Source organism: Jaculus jaculus, chromosome 23 (genome assembly GCF_020740685.1).
Source record: "Jaculus jaculus isolate mJacJac1 chromosome 23, mJacJac1.mat.Y.cur, whole genome shotgun sequence".
NCBI classification, from domain to species: Eukaryota; Metazoa; Chordata; class Mammalia; order Rodentia; family Dipodidae; genus Jaculus; species Jaculus jaculus.
Genome location: NC_059124.1, coordinates 9,920,554 through 9,928,376, shown reverse-complemented (window position 1 = coordinate 9,928,376; position 7,823 = coordinate 9,920,554). Strand labels below are relative to the sequence as shown.

The window sequence follows — 7,823 nt, the reverse complement described above, 5'->3', positions numbered from 1 at the left end:
CCAGCCACTGCAAACGAACTCCAGACGCGTGCGCCCCCTTGTGCATCTGGCTAACATGGGTCCTGGGGAATCAAGTCTCGAACCAAGGTCCTTAGGCTTCACAGGCAAGCGCTTAACCGCTAAGCCATCTCTCCAGCCCAAGAAATAAAATATTTTTTAAAACAAATTATCTCCTGCTTCTTCTATCGTTGACCAAAAACAGAAGTCTCGACTAGTGCTTGGTTTTGTTATTGGCTCCACAATTCCAACAGGATAAAAAAGGACTCAACTTGGAGGCAAACGCTATCAACAGCAATATCGATTCTTGGAGCTGGGGAGATGCCTCATAAACGAGGAGCTGACCTGGGTTCCGTTCCCCGGCCACCAAGTAAGGCAAAGCAGGCATTGGCTTGCAGCAACAAGAGACCTGCTGCATCTGTCACACAAACACATCAACATAACAATAGATAAATGCCATCCCTGCTTTTACAATGGAGGACGAAAACAGCTTTTGGATCTAAGAGTTTAAGATTGGCCACGGCAACAGTCCAGCCAGAAGACCGGTGAAGTTTTGGGAATTTGAGAGCCCAGGAGGGTGGAAGTGCGGGCCAGGCGTCCCTGAGCCATGGTCGCTGGCCTGAGGCTCCCAGAGCCTTCTGAGGACAAGACAAGGGAGCCCAGGCTGTCTCACACAGCTATCTTAGGAAGGGAGACGGAGGCCTGACTCACCATCTTCTTGGGCTAAGGATGGTTGAATGATCCAGTGCTACGGTACAGGGAATGGCCTTGCCAGGGTGCAGCCCAGAAGGGGAGAGGAGGAGGAACTTCCAGGCAAGCGAATTACCCTGCCCAGCTGTCGGGGATTTGCCCCAGAGACAGCCCTCCACGGAGCAGCCTCCACCTTGACTTCATGAAGGAGGCTAGGAGAAAGCTACCTTTTTGAGGTAGTTTCCGTTAGGAACTGAGGCTCAAAGAAAACCATAAGATGCCACCCCACATGCCACCACAAAATGGAACTCGTCTGATTGAGACCTATCTAAGCACCCCTACTGGTCAGTCTAGCTCACTGCTTGGAGAGAGAGGCCCAAAGAACCTCACCATTCACCCTCTTTTTTTTCAAGTTTTTATTAATAACTTCCATAATTATAAACAATATCCCATGGTAATACCCTCCCTCCCCCACTTTCCCTTTGAAATTCCATTCTCCATCATATCCCCTCCCCATCTCAATCAGTTTCTCTTTTATTTTGATGTCATGATCTTTTCCTCCTATTATGATGGTCTTGTGTAGGTAGTGTCAGGCACTGTGAGGTCATGGATATCCAGGCCATTTTGTGTCTGGAGGAGCACATTGTAAGGTGTCCTACCCTTCCTTAGGCTCTTACATTCTTTCCACCACCTCTTCCACATTAGACTCTGAGCCTTGGAAGGTGTGATAGAGATATTGCAGTACTGAGCACTCCTGTCACTTCTTTCCAGCACCATGATACCCTCTGAGTCACCCCAAGGTCACTGCCATCTGAAAAGAGAAGATTCTCTACCAAAAGTGAGAGTAGCATTAATATAAGGGTATGAACATTAAGAGAAGTGCTCACCAGGCAGTTTGATAAGCATAGTATATACATTTAGCCAGACAGCAGCAGACGTTACACCCCTAGGGCTCATGACTACCTCTGTTTTAAGTTTTCAGTATCAGGGATTTATTCCCTCCCATGGAGCAGGTCTCTTGTTTATCCTCTTAACTCCTCTAAAAACACAGGGTAGCCAGGCATGGTGGCACGTGCCTTTAATCCCAGAATTCAGGAGGCAGAGGTAGGAGGATTGCCGTAAATTCGAGGCCACCCTGAGACTACATAGTGAATTCCAGGTCAGCTTGAGCTAGAGTGAAACCCTACCTTAAAAAAAAAAAAAAAAAAAAAAAAACCACAGGGCAGATGCCATGCTGGTTTCTCCTACATCTCCCTACACAAGCTCCTAGATCCCTGCTTCCCACGTGTCTATGTCTCTGTTCTTGCTTTTCTTCCTAGATGCCAATCTCCCTTAAATAAACCCAACAATTTGGAATTTTCCCCTAAATAAGCTTAATAATTCATAATTTATCCTTCTTGAGTCTGTCTTTATTTTCTTTATTCATTTACTTTGGTTTCAAAGTAGGGTCTCACTCTATCTCAAATGACATGGAATCCACTATGTAGTCTCAGGCTGGCCTTGAAGTCATGGCGATCCTCCTACCCCTGCCTCTCAAGTGCTGGGATTAAAGGCGTGCGCCACCATGCCTGGCAAGTCTGTATTTACTAATTATTTATTAAAGGTAGGAAAGAACCCAAAACCAAGGGTTTATAAATTCTAGGAGACCCCTTTTGAACCCCAAAATCCTGCATCACTCTCGGTCATGTCCTGAAGAGTTACAATTCTCACACAATTTGCCATAATAAAAGGGGGGTCTGGAGAAATGGCTTAGCAATTAAGGTGTTTACCTGCAAAGCCAAAAGACCCAGGTTTGATTCCCGAGGACCCACATTAGCCAGATGCACAAGGGAGTGCACGCATCTGGAGTTCATCTACAGCGGCTGGAGGCCCTGGTACGTCCTCTCTCTCTCTCTCTCTCTCTCTCTCTCTCTCTCTCTCTCTCTCTCTTTCTCTGTCAAATAAATAAATAAAATTATCTTTAAAAATAAAGAAATGGGGGTTGGATAGCTTAGCAGTTAAGTGCTTGCCTGTGAAGCCTAAGGACCCCGGTTCGAGGCTCAATTCCTCAGGACCCACGTTAGCCAGATGCACAAGGGGGCGCACGCATCTGGAATTCATCTGCAGTGGCTGGAAGCCCTGGCACACCCATTCTCTCTCTCTCTCTCTCTCTCTCTCTCTCTGCCTCGTTCTCTGTCTGTTGCTCTCAAATAAATAAATAAAAATAAACCAAAAAAAATAATAAATAAAGAAATGACAGGGAAGATCTGACTCAACGTAGAAAGAGGCTTTATTCAGGGCTTTATTCAGAGGAGGGCTTTGACAAGGCAGGTCAAAAAGCCATCTCCCAAGCCAGGTTTGGTGGTATAGGCTTTTAATCCCAGCACTCAGGAGCTAGAGGTAAAAGGATCACAGTGAGTTCAAGGCCACCCTGAGACTACACAGTGAATTTCAGGTCAGCCTGGGCTAGAGCAAGACTCTTTAAAAAAAGCCTTACAGACTAGGGAATACCTATTGGGGTAGTGGGGACATTGAATTTCCTTGGTTGCTGGACAGTTCCCCTTGCCTCAGGGTTTGAGCCACTTTAGGAAAGTGATAACCAGACAGGTGGCTTGGGTCATTCCAGTGATGATGAGGATGGGTGGTCCAGGTCACTTCAGGAACGTGATAAATTGGGAGGGGTGTTGGGGTCACTTCTGGAAAAGGGAGGATTGCAGTGAGAAAGCAGTCAGAGTCTGAAGATGGTGTGATGCTGGTTCTACAAAAAGGGCAGCTTCGAAGGGTCCTTGCAAAAGAAACCCACGAAAAGGCGAGCGCATTCTCATGGACGTGGGCTCTGCCGCTCTCCAGATGTACCTGAAACTATGCCCCCGTCGTGACTTCACTTCTGCATTTGGGGTTTATACCAGTTAAAATGTTCGTGGTTCTGCCTGCTGTCCTTCTGTAGGGGTCCATTGCTGCTTGATGGCCATTCTCTGCCTTTTACGGTCACTTGACACTGACCCATCATCTGCTTGCTTAGAATCCTGCAGAAAATGTTCCTGTTTGCTGTTTCACCGTGTGGGCTCGGGTGGGATGTCTGCTGGCTTCGTTGTGTTTAGTCACCAATTTGTACACGATTTGTTGTCATTTGCTACTGTAAACAGTAAATATAGTTTGGTATTCTGAAAAAAATCAAAACAGGATGAAATGGGCGCTGAGGTGGTAGACAACAGCCAAACAACCCACCTTCTCACCGCTGGGTCTCACTTTACCTAGCTTCTCCACAGAAGCTGACAGCTGAGCGTGGGGACATTCGTGACAGCCTCACCTCACTCCCTTGGCGTTTGACAACTGGACTCCGCACAGTCACCGTGGCCTCATGCCCTGCCCGGCAGCCCCTCTGATTGCTCTTGAGTACAGGCCATGCCACTGCTTTAAGAGGCAATCTAACCAGTGCTTACTCGCTGAGCTCTCATGGGTGCAAGATGACTTCTTTCACTCCACTCCTGTCTCCAGAAAGAGCAGATGAGTTGTTGACATAATGGTATTCTAATAGGAAACAGATAAATTAAAGCAAGCTTGTTGTAAAGTCCAAACCATGCCAGGAATTACTCACAGGGAACAGAGATAAGCTCCCACTCATTGAAAGACCCCCCCAGGGAGACACCAGGGGACAGAGAGATACCCCACCCCCGCCACAAGGTACCCATAGGGAGAGACCAGGGGACAGAGATAAGCCTCCCTACCTGCCTGTGAGCTACTGATAGGCTTGAGCTAACTGAACAAGGGTTACAAGACATTCAAACTGTGCAGCTGCTTGCTTATACCACGCACGCTTCTGTAATTTTTGCTTGACTGCACCTGCTATAGGTGAACGATATAAAAGGCCGTGCATGCCTAAGCCTAGGGCTGGTTCCATTACAGGGATATCTGGGCATCAGCCCCTTAGTGTGAGTAAATCCTCCTCTTCTCTGCCCAAGTGGCTCTAAGTCTCAATCTGTCCAGGAGTTCCCATAACATTCCTGGAAGCCCCAGCAAGATCAGATGGCTGGCCCCCTGTTTGGGTTGAAGGGGGTGTCACTCCTGGGCTCTGAAGCCCACTACAGCCTCTGGAACCAAGAAGTGCATCCCCCCCACACACACACACAAACACACAATTCCAGCATCTCCTACCAGGAAGCTGGAAGGAGGGCTGCTTAGCCCTGGACTGCAGCATCCAAGCAACACAGCAAGATGAAGAAGTAGAAGCGGCTGGTCACATCAAATAGGAAAGCCCCAGGAAGCTCAGTACAGTAAGGAGCCTGCCCAGATTGATCCCCACAGGAGGCGTTCCGCACCTTGAGGCGGTGCCAAGGTGATGGCCCTCCTTCTCTCAGAACCACAGTTGTTCCAGTCTCTGTAAACTAGCTAGATCAGGATTATCAGTGGGACTAAATAAGGGAAACTGTTCTGTTTAAACTCTGACTGTTTGAACTCTGACTGAGTGTGACTTTGAGAAAGTGATTAATGGCCCCATGGCCCTGCGGCTAGGAAGTCTGATAGGACCCTAACCTGCAGTTCTTCCAGAGTTGTTTCACCTAAATGGGCACTCACCTTAAAAACAGGGGGCTCTGGCCAGGCGTGGGGTTTATATGTGTGGCCCTAAAGGTAAGTAAGCTCCCTTAAACTGCCACAAGGTGACCAACCAGGCAGGCATCTGACTGAGAAAGAGTCTCCGGACTCTCCAAACCCCCTGTGCACACAAGGCACACTCTAGGCACATATAAATTAAGATGTGCTCCTTCCAGTCAAAGTGCCCGGTGGCACTCCAGACTATGTTAGAAATGTTTAAGGCAGGATATTCTGGAAATTATGGTATCAAATAGAAACCATTGAAGCTGAAGACCTTCTGTGAAACCGATTGTCAGTCCTTTGATTTGGAACAGCCACCTGAGGGCACCCTAGATCTGGCTACCATCTGTAGAACGAGAAAAGCTTGCACTGGAAACCCCAGTCATCATGATTGGTTTCTGTACATCAATTCCTAGTACATGTTGCTTCGTGCCCACCTGACTTGCCCCACTTCCAATACGCCAAGGAAATCAGCTGCCGTGCTGGCTGCAGGAACAACCAAACCGAAAGAGACACTCCCAATTCATCAGGCCCCTGAATGGACGCTGAGCCTCCCCCATATCTCCCATCCATGAACCTGCTGCCTCCTACAGCCAATCAGAACCAAAAGGCACCACCACCCTGCATTTAGCTGGCTCGACCACAAGAAGAAAACCAAGATCGTCCACTGCCATCAGCACCCTCTCCCACTGAGACATGGAGAAGATCTCCAAACTAAGGCCACCTGACAGCTAGAGAGGACCTGACACCCCTCTGTCCATTACCAGAAACCCCAGGCCCATCCCTCCCAGGGCAGATGGAGCTTATGGATCAGGCCTGACGCAGCGTACCTATCAGCTTTTCTCCACCGCCAGCCTCACCGACTCTACCATGCTCAGAGCAACCCAAGCCAAGAACCCTGCCTCGTGTTTCCCAGAGGAGAAAGGAGAGCCTCCGTTCCTGTTAGGAAAGTGTTGAGGACTGACTCTCTCCCCTACCTGATCTGAAGGATGAGCCACTCCCTAGCTCAGACTCAGAAATCTTCACTGCTGGGAGCCAAAGTTTAGAGCAAGGGAATGACAGCTGCTGCCAATAGGGACTTGGAGGGGAGACTTCCCAGCGACTGGTCAGTCCAAAAGGCTGAATTACATGAGCCCACCAGAGCCCTCCTCCTTGCAGAAGGGGGGCGAGCCACAAAACCAGGTCCAGCTATGCTTTTGCCACACTACGTGTCCACGGTCCCATTCATAATGAGAGAGGACTGTTGCCATCAGGAGGAAAGATGCTGAAACCAGCGACCAGATCCTTCAGCTTCGGGAAGCAATCTGGAGCCCCAAGGCTGCAGCAGGAGTTGGCTGACAAGCCCACACTCCAAACTGAGACAAAGAGAGACGAGGAAACCAGCTAGCGGGTTAGACAGCCAGACAGGCAGCTCTGCTCAAGGAAGTGAGCCCTCCTTCCTTGAGACCCCAGGAAATACCCTTTGCCCTGCAAGTCCTCCTCAGGCAGCCCAAATACTGCACCAAGGAGGAGGAGGAAGCACTAAAGGAAGGAGCACGTGAATACTGGGGCGGGGGGGGGGGGGGCTGCTCGGCTGGCCCTGCTGCAGACGCTCCCATTGGTTCCGAGGTGGCAACGCTGGCTCTGCGAGCTTGCAGAGCATGTCTGCAACGTGCACAGAACTATCCCAACGAGGGCCCCAAGCCCCACCACCGCCTCGGAAGCGGGGATCCTACCCGGCTGACCATTTCAAACTGGACTCCACAAACACCCAGCCTAGTAAGGGCTACAGACACCTGCTGGTCACACTCTGCACTTTCTCAGAGAGAGCCCAGAAGTGGTCTCACACTCTGCCCAGAGAGATCACCCCATGCTTCAGGGTCCCGATGCGCATCGGATCAAACAGCAGCCTCATTTTTGTCAGCAGAATTGTCCAGCAGATGTCTAAAGCAGTGAGACTAACTTGGGACATGCGCACATGGTACCTCCCCCAGTCCTCAGGAAGACTGAACAGAACTCTGAAAAGGGCCACGGCCAAACATCGCCAGGAGACAGGCCTGACTTGGCCAGAAATCTTACCGCTTGTGTTGTTCAGGGCACACTGCACACCCCACAAACGTGGGTTTTCCCCTTTTGAAATCCTATTTGGAAATCCTCCTACACTGCTCCCGAGAGACTCTAGTGACCTGTATGGACACACCTCCAGCAGTTTTTAAAGGACTTAGTCAACATTACAAAGGAGACTTAAATCAAAGGGTGCTTAAATCTCCTACTTCCCTCCCTCCCTCCATGGCTCATGGTCCCCTACACCCCTAGAATTCAGGAGATTGGGTCTGGATCAAGGTCCCTGTGAGGGGAAACCTAGATCCAAGGTTTGAGGGACCTTATCAAATTACACTCACCACACCCTCAGCTCGTAAAGTTGCAGGTGTCAGGCCATGGGCACACCAAGGCTGCCACTGACCCAGAGTGGGAGTGGAGAACTGAACTACACCTGAACCAGCCCCTGAAGCTGACCTTGTCCAAGCAACCTGGAGATGACCCTCAGAATCCAGGGGACTGGATCCTCAGGAATCCAGTGACTG

The 7,823-nt window shown here is 49.7% G+C and overlaps 1 long non-coding RNA gene across 1 annotated transcript; it reads right to left on the bottom strand.

Moving 5' to 3' along the window:
• Nucleotides 1-2,938: 2,938 nt before the first annotated feature.
• LOC123456466 lies at nt 2,939-4,153 on the bottom strand. The gene is made up of 2 exons (XR_006634560.1): nt 3,921-4,153; nt 2,939-3,830 (listed from the first exon to the last, which is right to left on the bottom strand). It is a non-coding gene; the product is annotated as an uncharacterized LOC123456466 (long non-coding RNA).
• Between the last annotated feature and the right edge of the window lie 3,670 nt (nt 4,154-7,823).